The 15,114-nt window shown below is 39.4% G+C and overlaps 1 pseudogene across 1 annotated transcript in view; it reads right to left on the bottom strand.

The window, feature by feature from the left end:
* LOC111323943 (uncharacterized) overlaps window positions 1-15,114 on the bottom strand; it is a 32,010-nt pseudogene that overhangs the window by 7,345 nt on the left and 9,551 nt on the right. The window contains exons 3-23 of the transcript XR_015993421.1: window positions 10,705-11,376; window positions 9,934-10,125; window positions 9,399-9,491; window positions 8,685-8,797; window positions 8,169-8,349; window positions 7,310-7,570; window positions 6,986-7,105; window positions 6,253-6,372; window positions 6,017-6,117; window positions 5,493-5,690; window positions 5,162-5,230; window positions 4,648-4,762; window positions 4,248-4,385; window positions 3,969-4,032; window positions 3,743-3,881; window positions 3,091-3,137; window positions 2,837-2,966; window positions 2,514-2,611; window positions 1,933-2,035; window positions 1,439-1,598; window positions 1,036-1,102 (exon numbers count right to left, since the gene is read on the bottom strand). The product of XR_015993421.1 is annotated as an uncharacterized LOC111323943 (transcript). The remainder of the gene's footprint in view (window positions 1-1,035; window positions 1,103-1,438; window positions 1,599-1,932; window positions 2,036-2,513; window positions 2,612-2,836; window positions 2,967-3,090; window positions 3,138-3,742; window positions 3,882-3,968; window positions 4,033-4,247; window positions 4,386-4,647; window positions 4,763-5,161; window positions 5,231-5,492; window positions 5,691-6,016; window positions 6,118-6,252; window positions 6,373-6,985; window positions 7,106-7,309; window positions 7,571-8,168; window positions 8,350-8,684; window positions 8,798-9,398; window positions 9,492-9,933; window positions 10,126-10,704; window positions 11,377-15,114) is intronic.

Genomic DNA, 15,114 nt, shown 5'->3' with positions numbered 1-15,114 from the left:
AAGTATTTATGCATACCTTACATGCATTGTAGTAAAGTATTAAAATTTTCAATTTTCATTTGTCAAGAAGAAATGTTCAGAGGTTTTAAAAACCCATATTTATTTCCGATCTTGTAAACAATCAACAATGCAAGAATCTTATTAAAAGCATTTTTAACAGACTACAAATTGTACATAATAAACTTAGTCATGTAAAGGAAACCCATGTATGTTCCAGAAACCATAATGACACGAAACAGTCATTTGCCGCTTTGAATACTTGTAGTAAAGTTTGAATTCCTTAAACCTCCTAATAAGGACTTTTGCTTTGCCCTTCCCAGGTGTCTTCCTTCTCAAATAACTTTTAAACTGTCCTATTGATTTTCCTGTCAAAATTCGAAACATGTAAAAAACAGAAGGCAAATATGCAATTCTGTTTGAGAGGCCCTTACGATTTCCTTCGATGTCTACATCGCTCCTTAGCTCATGATTTGTTTTGGTTGAAAAGGCCCTTTTAAGAGCTAAAAAAATTTCCTTTGGAATGTCACGGGTAAACTCCAAATACCACGGTCTCCTAATTCGCTGACGAGCTGACAGCCTCCTGTAGATTAAATCCAACCATGTACAGGCTTCGTCTTTTAACACTACCCCTGTGTTGAGTGATGATTCACACAAAATGGCAAATGAATCGTTCCCTCGAGCATGTTGTTCTTAAAGCCCTTTTAGATATCTTTTTGCCTCTTGTTTAAAAAGTGCGATATTTTCCCCCAGGTCACTGCATTCTGTAAAACAGTTGACAGCCGACTCTATAGCTACAGTTTTTTGGTCGCTTTCCTCATCAATGGAGTCTTGTAGCTCTTCAGTGTCACTACGAATGACTTCTTCAACAACATCCTCAAATGCTTCAGAAGCCGCCATTTTGAAATTTGTTTTGTATTTTGAAGCGCGCGTCCGCTGTCCCGAGATGCGATCACTCCGGCTTTTCTGATGGCGCGTGTACCCAGTTACAGACATTACATTAATTAATGTAATGTCTGTAAACATTAAAACTCTTACTGTTTGTCTGAAGTGTAGCCCTCTTTATCTATAAGGAACGCTGTAACCACAGGTATGAGAGGTATTCCTTTAGAATTAAAAGAATTTGTTGGAATCGAACACACCTTGAAAATCAAACATATATTCCGCAGCTGAATTATTAATCCAACAGTTTTACAAACCAAGTCTTACACCTGATATTCGCACAAATCATAATGAAGGATATGAAAATAGCCCAGCTTAGTTCAGTTCTGTCGATTTTTTTTCATTAAATCTCTCAGCTCACCTTTTCATCATTTTAACGTCCTTAAGTTTCTGCTTTAGGTTGAACATATCATTGTGTATTAAGATTTAAGGATCAGCTCCGCTATAAGTTTGGCACTGTTACATCGACATTCATACATTTAACAAAGAATTGGCTCACCCCATGAGCAAAGGAAAAATATCCTTTTCCTTGGACCCGAACTTGATGTTGGGAAAACTTTAACTAGCATGATATAAAGAATCACTCCCTCTGTTGCCATCCAGCAAAATGCGACAAGAAATAGATAATGTAGCAACATGGCAATTACAAAGCAGCCAGTCTAGAAACAAACACAGCAGTAAAGATAAGCGATCAGTTTGCAATCATAACCTCCACCGGCTCAGAGCGATTTGTGCGAAAAAAACTGTCCACAAATTTTTATACGGCGATAACTATTGTATCTTTTAACTTCCGGCTGAAGAGATCCCGTTATGACACGCTAACTAGAACGAAGGACATTCAGTAAGTTCAAACGATGATATGGCTCATTTGATGAGCTACATGTCGTATCATGAACACGAACGTTTGTAACCTCTGTTAGACATGTGATTATTTGGATTCTGGTACAAAGAGTTGAGAGAGAAACCAGACTGTTGTACAGTATAATCAAGTACCTTGTACTGTGTCTTTTCCATACCAACAACAAACAGCAGTTCGGCCAAAAAAAGCGATAGCACCAGGTTGATGTGAGCAAAATTACGATTCGATTTCAAAAACCTTAAGAAAAAGCAGTGGGAAATAGTAGGTTACTGAAGGTTCTCATGATTATTGTTCGGCATCTGAAAAAACTACAAGTCACAACTATACAAGATCAATGTCATACTTTCTCATGTTAAGGTGGAGAAACTGAGAGGGAGATTTCCATAAGTATGTACCCAACACCTCTCAAACAAACAACAACAACAATTTAACATTTATATAGCGCAAACTACTATATAGATAATCAGTCGCGCTTTACAATCAGTTAAGGTGAGATCGGACGTCAGAATTCATCAGGCGCACTATGCAGCCACTTCAGTCCATGTATTGATCTCACCTTCCCTCCCCAATTCACCCTAGATTAGACACTACACAAAGATAGACCACAACACCGGGCACTACGTGCAAACAAAAAAGTAACATTACATTGATTACAAAAAAGTAATCAAAAAAGCAAACAAAAGTAATCAACTTTTCTTGTGCGGGAAGTTCTTACCCAAACGAGCAAAACGTTACAAAAGCCAGCACTAGTGAAATCAGGGATATGCTGATGCCAATATACGTAACAAGTCCTAAGGCAATTTGGTTGGTCACCTGAAGACAAAAAAAAAAAAAAAATAGTCGGACAATGTATACTGCTTACAAAACGTCTTCTTTCACAATGTATAACCGTTCAAAAAAAAGTATAGATGAATATTTTAGATATAGATCGATCTTAGGTTAACAGATATAGAATATGCTCAGAGAGGCAGAAGAATGAGAGTGACAAACGATGAAGAAAGTGAAAAGAAATTTTCTCACAACTTGAACCCAATTTACCTCCATATGCGAATCCGGTGTATATTGCATAAGGACGCTGAAGCTTGTCAAATGGTAACAATGACAAACAGTCACGGTCAAGTTTTTCAAATTCATATAACAACCTTCGGTGGACCATGAGCCGCCAACCCTGAAAAAGGAAAGTAAAAAACTGGCCAACTCAGAAATTTATGGCATATCATCAGCGTTACCAGCCGATGATAACAGTGGTTTAAATGGCGTTTATGAATTAGCACTAAGACCTCGCGACTTACTTTGAAATTTTCCAAAAGACGCACAATGGTTTGAGGCGTACGTCACTCTGAAAGAACAAATCCAGTGACGTCAGTGACAAGTTATCACAACGACAAATGTATATGAAAATACGCTCCATGGCTTTTGAGAGCAAATTAACTGTTTCAACGCACGTCCAATTATAGTTCACGACACGGTTAGTTGTGGAACCTCTGTATCATTTCATTATTCGACTATATACTCGGTCATCTCTTCGATTATGTTAGCAAAACCGATCGATCGGACCGGTCAATGTAAACCATAAATTGAACTTTCCCTTTAAGTTGCACCTGTATTCTGTTATGAACAAACTGGCCTGATAAACACAAATTGGAAATTTTAAAATCAGCAGGATAACTGTACTCGAGTTTTCCTTTTCCCTACTTTGTTTCCTTTTAGGAACGTTTATTTTGCGAGATAACGGCTATTTCTTTTGTTTTCCTTTGAAATTTTGCGCGGAAAGTAAGCGCGTAAGAGATCAAAATTGATCGCACATGATTGCTGTGTTGATCTGATAATAGATTAGTTTCAAAAATGAAGTAAGTACCTTCAAGATGAGTTTGTTCGAATCAAGGCAAGATGGGATCTAATAATTTAGACGTTAATATACGTATGAGAATTTCCTCTTCTCACCTGGTTATTGTGAAAAAATATCACCACAGGATCTGCGAAGTTGCCTGATGATTTGGGAAGAGTGGAAAGTGAAATAACACCAGGATTAGTCACACTCTTCAGTCTCTTAATATTCTCCTCTTGAGTAGCACTAGAGAATCTGAAACAATACAAAGCTTATTGTTATCAAAAAACATGCAAACTCTCACCCATTTTTATTCATTTACAACGAAACCGTGTACCTTACCTTGAGGTGGTCAGCAATTGTGCAATGTTCTTCATATATATAAAGGCAATATGATGAGCTGCCCCTGTAGAGACCACACAGAGAGATCTAGTCAAAGTCACGATGGAATGATGCAAATTTCTATGACGGCTAGAGCTTTATACATCGTTTTGTAGCGAGCTTCGTCATGCAAAATATACTGCATAACAATATATTATCATGTTGCGGTCTATGTGTTTCGTCTCCTCTATAACTTAGGGGCTAAAAAGGGAACTTGCTAGTACAAGACAATACATGTACCTGAAGATGTACTGTTGCCTTTTCTTTGTAACTCAGATGTTGGCATCTCTATTTTGCTTCCAAGTCCATCATCCAACGCGGAAAAGATCACTCTGTCAGCAATAGAATCCTCTTCCTTAACTGAGCGAAATTTTAACACTAAACGAAAAGAGGTAATGTAACATAGTCTTGTATAAATGATCCGTGTACTTTCATAGAATGATAGGAATCCCTTTTTAAATACTCTTTTCTTGACAGAATTTGTGAGTCTATATCGTGCCATTGATATGGGCAATTAGAACCGGCAGTTAAGTTATACTCAGATAATCTTACATAGCTATTTATCGACGTAGAAAATAGAGCAGGTGACTGGCTTAGGTATGACAGTGTATGCTTTAGAATGAATGTGAATAATACTCACCGATATTAGAAGTGTCAAAACTGGAAGTATTTGTGCTGTTTGAAAGTGAAGCAGTCTTCAAAGCTATATTTTCCATAGTCATCAAGAGCTTTGTAGCTTCATCTGAACGAGATTTCTACCAGGAGAGAAGAAAGTGTAGCTTACCAGCAGGTTTAACAATATAATCAAGTTCCTTTGCCATTAAACTTTGTTATTCAAAGGGAAAAGTTCTTCGGCAACACTTTTCTAACTAAAGCTTGGTACGTGTTTATTGTTCAGCACATTGAACAGCGCCATTTCAGGTAGGGGTTATTACCCGTAAAGCCATTTAGAAGTCTCAATTGATTAATAGAGGCTAGATAAAGTGTCCACCAGGATCTAATTAACCTTGTAGGTACTCAGTTGCAACATCAGTCTTTGAAGCAGATGCATTCGTAAACATTAGCACTGATGAATCCCGCAAGACGTTATCACATGTTACCCAGTAACCGGTTGAGAATGTATTTAACAGAAAACAAGAAACGTGAGAGCATACCAGAGGTGAATCTTGCCAGGCATCCATTGTCCTTTCATCCAGAAGATTGTTTGCTACGTTAACTACATTCTGCAAAAGGTGATGATTGATTATAAGGGGAAGACAGCCCAAAACTTGTAAAAACAAAACAAAATTCCACTGCTCGAAGGATGCTTTTGACCGTTGAACAACAACAACAACAACAAAAAACCAGTTTCTTCTTTCTGCAAACTACTTGATACGACCACATTCGCTTACTTTTTTGCACTATTTATATTCTCGAAACTACTCATGTGGCCTTTCAGACCCCGTTGTAACAGAGTGTTTCTTTCTTTCTTTTTCTTACACTTACCTTCACAAAAGCATTAGCTTTTTCCTGATTCATTAAGGCATTTTGTGCGGTTTTTTGATCCAGAAGTTCTAGCATTCCGACAGCGGCGCCCAAGTCGCCACTGACTGTGAATCTATTTTGCGTAGGGTCCGTAAGCTTTGAAAGTTCGTAGGCCAGAGATACCGCAGTGTCGGAATCAATCTCATTCTTAGAAATAATCTAAACCAGTCCAGAAGGGCAAATATATGCCAAGAAATTAATAACAATAAAAAAAAAAACAAACAAAAAAACAAATAACATCATCACAAGGCACCATTCAAACGTCTTACTAACGCGAGCTTAACTAGCTTTTAAAATTAAAATTGAACTCATTGTAGAGTAACTATACGTTCGGCCGTTTTCCGCTTATACATTTTTATTCCTTTATGAATACCTTTTAAGAGAAGACGTAACTTCGAAAATTTCAGACGGAATTGGTAGTATAACCTTAAGAGTGATAATCTAATCAACTAATTATACTAATAACTCAGAGAAATAGTACGTACTTGAAGTTGGAGTTTTCTGAACTTGTCGGAGACACAATTTGTCAAATCTGGTTCATGCCAGGACGCTTTGACCTTTGATGAACAGGAGCGGTTGGCCCACCCTTAAATTAAATAATACATTTCAACCTCCGCAACTTAAGAGACAATATCATCGATCTGAGTTCACAAAAATGTCGCGACCTTTATTAACTCAAATTTAAGAAGTTTTGTCAACTTAAATACTTGCTTTAGAGTACCTGAGAATCCATACGGACAACCTCGCTGAATGGTTTTCCCCTTTGGAGTTCGCAACCAAGTTATATTTCTGAACAACTCCTCCCGGCAGAAGTCGTCGTCAAAACTATTACCCGAATCGACTACGAAAGAAAAAGGAAAAAGGAGATGTTTCAATCGTAAGAGGTTGGTTGACCAATTTCGTGAGGTTTTGTTCTGGCGGATTATCACTGGCTTCTGTGTATTTCCGCACACGAACACTTACACGCACACTTTTGTAACGAGCTTTCCTAGCTCATCAGTGTCTAAATAAGGTTATGAGTTAAGTTTCCGTTGTTTATCCTTTCGGAGCACACATTTTCACAATGGACCACGGTATCGTGATTTCGTATTTTTATTCTTTTTCTGTTGTCCGCCCGAAGAACAACCATTTAAAGTTAGTCATTCTAAAGTCATCAAACGTCCTATCATGGCTTCCTTTTCCCGACCGTTGTAATATGCTATCATTTTCTGAGGGTATCGGTGCTAATGATTGATTTAATTCAATTTACTCCCATCACATCATTCTCAGGTTATGACCTTTTTTACCCTTTCAAACTTCCCACGAGAGATGGGGTGAGAGGTCTGCTACAGATTTAACGAAACTGTAAACGAAATTGTAATGAGCTATACCAAACTTTATATTTCACACTTTATGTAAAAGCGGAGTAATTTGACAGATTTCTAACTAAGCAGGACCTGTTGGAAATTTCTTACCTTCACACCAGTGAAATCCATCCCCAGTAAATCCTTTCCCACAGCTACACTCATACAAACCAGGTACATTTTTACACGCCGCTTCCTCATGGCATGGTTGCTGGGTGCATTCATCAAAGTCTAGTTGAAGCAAATGTGAGCGACATTTGACACTTTCTCTAGTGACTTAACCGTGTAAAACTCTGCCAGCATTGGTTTCCTGCTGTAGCTGAGTTTCTCTTGACATGCAAATATGACAAGGAAGTGTGCTGTTTATCAACAGCCAACGCATAGTAGATAAAACTGAATTATTTTATAACGGGGCAACGTTTTCAGTGGACTGACCTAATGTATTCACCTCCCTCGCCATCTCCCACGGACCTGCATACTGTGTGTTCCGACCTCGAACCTTAACTTTAAATGCTGTGTATTGAGGAAGACTTTTCAGCAGTACATCAGCAGTTTTACCCACTCTCTTTCTGGTGCAATCTAATGAACAGTATTCTACGTCATATGATTGCACTTCCTCTCTTTGGTCAAGAGGTATCCAAGTGACTTTGATGATGTCCGAGCTCAGAGCAATGGCGGTGACGTTTTTGGGCTTTTCTTTTTCGAAATAATAGAGAAAAAATTAATTTAGAAAACTAGAAAATTAAAAAAGGGAGGGTAAACGGGCGACCAGAAAGAAATAGATAACACAAGTTTATTCATAGATAACACGGGTTTATTACGAATCAACTTAACGGCCTGCTCCCAGTTGGCTTGTTAGCTCAATTGGTAGAGCGCTGCACTGGTATCGCAGAGGTCAGTGGTTCGAATCCCGTACAGGCCTGATTTTTTTCAGGTATGATTTTCGCTATTGCATAAATAGCGCTATCTACTGCGAAGGATCGTGCATCATACGTATTTAATACCGCAGTTCAAATATATGAACTTCATATATTCATTGTACAAGTAAAGAAAGTAGCCAACTTGCTTGTGTATAGGAGCAAAACAGAATCCTAGGGGTTTGGCCTTAGATATTTGCAGTCCGTCGTTGTACTCTTTTATCACGCGAAACTATTGAAAGAATAGGGATGTACTGGATGATACATCTGGTCCAGGCTCAATACTAAATACGCATCTACATGACTGAAGTTCTTTATGAGGCCCAGAGAGGTCCATATGGGAAGCAGTGCAACCAAAAATAATACTTTCCGCATACCTGTAACAGGTGGTACTTTATTTGTTTTGGCCGTCTTGGTTTGTGACAGCGGACCAATCCCTGCGGACGTAAAGCCTTGTACTGCTACGGTGTACTCGGTGTTAGCTATGAGACCAGTTATCAGGTAGCTTTCAGCGCCTTTAACTGCTATGAGACGTTTCTTACTTGCCTTTTCAAATAACTTTAAATGGAGAAAACATAGTGAACCAATTTGCACCCGGCAGAATTTGGTATATAGATAACTGAATGCGGATTGCTTTTAATGTCTCGCCTGAACCGCAAAGATCACCAAATTCAACATTATCTATATAGCTACTAACATATTGATACATTTGCCTATTTGTTGTTAATGCAAGTGTAGACAAATGCAATGAGGGTCCGACTTGAAGTTCCAGTAGTTAAAGATAACCATGCATGTGCAATACTGATTGTAAACACGAGATAATCGGCCGTAAGCACATCTAGATTAAAAAGGCTAAAAGCTGATTCGAGAATCAGGCAAAGTTAACCTCTTACCTCAATACTATAACCTCGGATTATGCCATTAACTTTAACAGGCGGAGACCATTGTGCCAAAAGTGAAGTCGAGTTAAAGGAAGCTATCGTCAGATTTTGAATATCTGAAGGTACTGATTAAAAACAAAACACTACATGAAATGACGAATATGAGGAGGTTCCATGAAGCATTTTACATTATGTATACGGAACGATATACTGATGTATAATCATTTTGTTGAATAAGGACTGTATACCGTTCAGGACATTTCTCTTTATTATCCATGTGTGTACTGAAAATTATACTTTCCTTACACAAAGTGTAAGGTTAATTATACAAGTAACTAAACATACTTTGAAAAAAGCTCTTAGCTGGATGTGTTTTGGTATGATATAATATCTTCTAGCCCACAGAAGTTACTTGTAGTAATATAAATTATATATTAAACAATGATAGTTAGTCTCTGATTAGAAGTGACGCGTTCGGCAATTGACAGAGTTGAGACAATTTCCTTTGATTACACTGATCAATCCACTCATAATATCTAGAAAGTTCTTGTCTGACCATCACCGATCCCACGACAGTCTTAAACATGTTATCATAAAGATATATACGAGATGAGTTTATTGGTTTCATGCAGTGACTAAATTTGAAGCACCTTATATTACCCGGAAACTTAAAGGTGTCACTACGTGAACGCACTGAATGAAAGTAACCAGATTATTTTTCTTTACCTCCTTGTTTTGTGCGGCAGAGCAGAGCCCCAAGACACCTGTTATCTTTACTGTCTTCTCTCCAGAGACGAATCTTATACGAGGTGTATGGTGCTGAAGAAAGTGAAATAAAAGGGAGTGAATTTCCTCTGGTTGTTTAATTAAGATCTCACGTAGTGTTTAAAACAGGAAACTGATTATGTCCATTATCATGTCCCCGCTCACATAATCTTGCATATTTGTTTATTTACGATCATGTCAATTTTCTCTATTATATAATTAATTCTTTTTTTGTACATTGACTTTGTTGCTATGACTTCCAACGAAATCCGTGTTTCAAACCGATGTTACTTATTCTGCATTTTCGATATTAAGAAATACCCGAAAAAAGGGGATAACAGCAGCTTACCACACTTATTTGCGAACAAATGACGTTTTGTCTCTCCGGCGAACTCCGGTCACCTTCAAAGGGCTGTAAATTTAAATCTTTTCGAAGTTGTTAGGGGCACAAATTTAATAGAACCTTACCTGAAATAACAAATATGAACAGACTTACCAAGATCTTTCACAAAATGGTGATCAGTTGGATAGTCAAGGACTTTGTTTAAAACTTGCGCATGCGTTTTATTTCTCCAGACTTGAATCCTGTACGTTGATTTCCTTATCTGAAATAACTTACGCTTTATAACCTTCCAGGTCACGTTTAGAGAGGTATTTGTGGCTGTGCAGTGTATTTTTGAGAGTTTATCTGTAATTGATTGAAATGAAAAAAAAAGACTGACTGAGTTTCCTGAAAATACGTCAATGGGTATCACAATTAAGTACATGTAATAAATGGCGTGGTTCGATTAATCCTCTGTTCCTTTCAGACCACAGAATAACCATAGGTCATAGAATTTGAAAAAATACTGGAAAAAGCAGCTACGTTGATGGTTTCTAGAAGTACACGCTAAAAAATAAATAGTCTAACCTACTTGTTCATGATATATATATCTTATTAACCAAGCGCGAGGGCCGTACTGGGAGAATATCGGCCCGAGGTCTTGACAGTACGGACTGAGCGCAGCGAGGTCCGTACAAAAAAGACCGAGGGCCGATATTCTTCCAGTACGGTCCCGAGCAAGCTTGGTTAATAAGAGATTTATTACACGACTGAAGTTCAAAGGGACACAAGTGCGGTATCATTCGGGATCATTCGGGACAGTGCCCGGTCCAATACTGAGAGAATATTGACCGGCAATAGAGCATTTTGATTGGTTGATTTTAGTTATTGGCCCTCTGACTTCCCGAGTCGTGTAATAAATTCAGGCTACTGACGTGAACCTACTCATTTGTGACTGGAATGCTCTCCTCACTTCAAAGCCATGCAGTGATCTATTCCATGTTATAACTTCATCATATAATCCTCCACTCTCCAAGTACAATTCCGTACGTAGAACCTGCCTTGGGAAGTTTCCCCTCAGCTTGATGTATTTCGAAAGATTACTTTCCATTTCAACCACAGATGAATTAATTAACTTTCCGTTGATGTAGGTGGCTAATTGGTTTTCGCGACCGTCTCCTGCTCTCCAAGTTATCACGATAAAATTCCAAATCTCTTGCTGAATTTTGAGTGGCTCCTTCCAGCTAAGCCCACTAACCATAATCTCCACTACGACTTTCCTTTCGGTATCGTTCGTTTCATTTTGGTAGACAAAAACACCTTTCAGGTCTGTGAAATCATTTGTAGACGTGCCAAGAAATATTTGAGGGTCCGTTGCGGTATGCTTTATTAGTAGCCAGAATGCCAAAGAGAACTCGGAATCACAAACCGTTATGTTTTTAAGACAAAGATCTGTAAATGATCCTAATATCAAGCAGGAATGACCAACTAAGCTAAGGTAGTCTGTGTTGTTTAATGTGGTGCCGATGAGCTTTAAAACGTCTTGTCCGGACACGTGGTCCTTATAAGGATAGGGATCGTTGAAAGACCATTGATGTGTGATGGGGCTGATTGTATCTAAAAATGATATAAGTTGTAAACAGAAAATATAATCCAGAGAAGTAACTTTTAACTGGAAGACAAGAAAGATTTATGCATTGTGCCTAGATTTAGGGTTTAGCTAAAATACCCACAGAAGCAAGTTAAGGGGTCAAAACTCCTAAAAGAACGATTAGAACTCAAACTAAACAAATCAATTTGATTCGTAATCAGCCAACATTTGATTTTAAATATCACATCTCCTTTTTTTTCTTTTTCTCTGACTAAAACACTGAAACAACAACTCCATATGAACGTTTACTAGAAAAAAAGCGAGCGAAGACCTACAGCAACGACCGTGACTAAGATTCGTGACAAATTCAAGCAGGACACACTTATTACAGCTGAATTTAATTTTATCTTTTTATATAAGCTCCTACTGGGAACTGATGGAAAATCTCGATCTGTGCCTCGCTGTTCCAATATACAGATTCATTCATTTGACCCTGCACCATGAGTAGCAGTTCTAACCATGAACTGCACGCAATCCAAATTTGAAACTTTCTGATGCGTTTTGGAAAAGAACCCAATTAACACGTTTGTAAAATTGTTAGACCAAGTATGCATTTCTAATCTAAGTTCTCAAATACAACTTCTTGGGTGGCTCACAGGCAGCCCAGGCTCACTACTAGAAAAGCGGACGTGACTCTTACCGTGTTGCGCACCTTTTTATATTTATAAAGCGTTTAGTTAAACTTAGTCCGTGACGTTTTTCCTTTGTTCTTGTTTTTCTTGTTGCGTTGCGTTTCGGCAGCGAAGTATCTAGCAACTTTGTTCCACGAGTTCGCCAGTCGATGTTGTTCACATTTCACATTCTTCGATCAGCATTGTCATTGTTTCTTTGAGGGACTCGAATCTTGCTCCTACTTCGTGAAGACGTTTCCTTTCATTAATTCCTGGAATGTACTTTGCATGAATAGCTTCGAAGGAATTCCAGGCAAGGGTTAAACTCTCTACCATTTTCTGGGCGGATGAGGGGTCCCAATTTGTGTAAAGACAAGTACGCAGTTGTTGCGTTTCGGCAGCGACGTATCTAGCAACTTTGTTCCACGAGTTCGCCAGTCGATGTTGTTCACTTATACACTTTGCCGCAAAACTTCACTGAAATCGATTTGTGTATTTGGAGTGTGAGTGAAGAATGTGAAGAATGTGAAAGGCAAATGCAGTCAGATCGAGAAACACAGAAGCACGAAGATGAAATCTCTATAAAGAGTGGAAAAACACACCGGAGTTCAGTGTCTTCAAAGGCCTCTTCATCATCTAGAAAGGAAAAGTTACGTACAGCTCTGTTAGCCAACAAGAAGCTGGAGCTTGCGAAGCGAAGAGCTGAAGAGGAGGCCGAGTTAGCCAGACAAAATGCAAAAACTGAACTGAGGCGTTTAGAGGATGAGGCAGCTTTAGCCGAGCTAGATTGGAAAATCGTAAGGGATTACGATGAAGGAACTGGTCTACTGGGCGCCAATAATGAGGTTCCTCCAAATTATGGGACTGATAAGCTTCCATTCCAACACAGCCGTAAACCTGCTCTTGAAGAGTCGGAGCCAAGTAGGCTGGACATCTCTAAGAGGCCATGTAAGACAATGCCAGATGTTGCACCAGTAGATTACTCCACTCCCTTCGACAAGGTACCAGTACATGTTTCCCCCATGCGCGAAAATATGGAAGACCGGCTACCAGTTACCAACTCCCGTCTCTCTTGCCATGAAGACCTAAACTCCTTTGAGTGCAAGCCTAAGGCTGTTCCAGTTACTAAACAAGAGGAGAATACCCCTAAAGATCATGTAGCAGCTATGTGGAAGGTGCAACTCTACCAGTAACTGTCACCACAGAGAATGGTGCTTCCCTTTCTACCTATGCGTTTTTGGACATCGGATGTACTGACACTCTCATTGATAGTGAACTTGCTGATCAGCTTAATCTGGAAGGAACTTTAGAACAAATTAGTATCAAGACGATAAGGAACAATGAGGAACTGATAGAAAGTAAATGTGTGTCATTCACCCTAAGTCCTGTGGAAGGGTGTGGCCGTGATATAGATGTCAATGAAGCCTATGTCCTCCCAGACCTCAATCAGTCGGAACAAGTTTTGCCAGAGAAAGTGGATTTTAAGGACTATCCCCACTTGCAAGGTCTGACCTTTCCAGAGGTTGACATGAAACGAGTATCAATAATTGTGGGCAACAATGTACCCGCAGCACACTCGCAAAATGAAGTCAGGTTCCCACCAGACGAAAATAGCCTCCATGGTTATCGATCTCCACTCGGTTGGGGTATCGCAGGGCCCCTAAACAGTAGCCGGAGAAAGCAAGCGTCTGTTAACTTTCTGTCAGTCGGCACTCAGCATGAAGACCCAGGTGAACGTTTCTGGAAGATCGAAGACTACGGAGCAACGAGGACAGGCGACAAACCACTGTCCATTGAAGATAAGCATGGTCAGCCGTCAGCATGGCACGCGGACGTGTTCTTCTTGGCTCCGTAGTTTTATCATTTTTATTGTTTTTATTTGGTCTTTACCCTGAGAAATATTTATCTGGAAATAGCCTATATCATTTCTCTTGCACACCGCTTCGTTTTGGCAGCTCAGTGTCTTCGTTGGAAGTGATAACAAGCAATATACATGTAAATTCCACTCGGAGATTAGGCCGCCATCTTGTTGTCGACTTCGTGGAATGAGTTACCTCGGCGCCAGAGTGAACTATCATCACAATTCAACTTCCAGTTTTCAGCTGATTCGACTGATCAAATCTGGTGATATAAGTTTAAATCCTGGCCCCTCTGTTATTCAAACTGTAATTGGAAATCGACACTCGACAAACGGCGAGTGACAATCGTGCACAGCCGTGTCTGCGTAACTTGGTCAATATTATTGCGGCCAAGCATCAACAAGTATTGGAAAATATCAAGAACGATACGCAACAATTTTTGCTTTGCGTTCTCAATGCTTGATCTTTGAGAAATAAGTCAGCGTCGTTTGTGGATTTGGTATGCGATAGCAAAGCTGATCTATTTGCTGTTTCTGAAACCTGGCTTACAGACAATGATACAGCTATTCTTAGTGAAATGACACCACAGGGATACAAACTCCTTCATTGTCCCCGCAGTGATCGCAGAGGAGGTGGGACTGCATTGATTTTCAAAGAATCCATCAACGTTGGAAAAGTTTCGGTAGCAGGAAAAGGGTCATTCGAGGTGTCGGAATGGTTGGTCAATCCTGCGGCTACTACTCGTTTGCGGGTTGTTATAGTCTGTAGGCCTCCATATTCTGTTAAACATCCTGTGCCTACTTCAACATTTATCACTGAATTCTCAGATTATCTCGAGTCTTTGGTCATGGCAAGTGAGCCCTTGTTGATACTGGGCGATTTTAACATTCATATGGACCTACCTTATGACACTGACTGTAGAAACATGTCTGATCTTCTGGTGTCGATAGGTCTTAAACAACATGTTGTACACCCTACCCATGAACTTGGTCACACACTGGATTTGATCATCACTCGTATATCTGATAACATCATTGCTGGGCGCCCCTACACTGGTTAGTTGTTTTCTGACCATTTCCCAGTCTTCCGTCAACTAAAACCTGAAAGACCTCTAGTGGCTGTCAAACGTTTACAGTTCAGAAAAATTAAATCAATTGACCGTGACCAATTTTCCGAGGCCATTTGCTCTTCTCAGCTCTGTCTTGACCCACCGGACGACTTGGATACCCCAGTC

This window comes from Stylophora pistillata, chromosome 11 (genome assembly GCF_964205215.1).
Source record: "Stylophora pistillata chromosome 11, jaStyPist1.2, whole genome shotgun sequence".
NCBI lineage: Eukaryota > Metazoa > Cnidaria > Anthozoa > Scleractinia > Pocilloporidae > Stylophora > Stylophora pistillata.
Note: the sequence above shows the minus strand (reverse complement) of the source record. Positions and strands in the feature narration are given on the sequence as shown.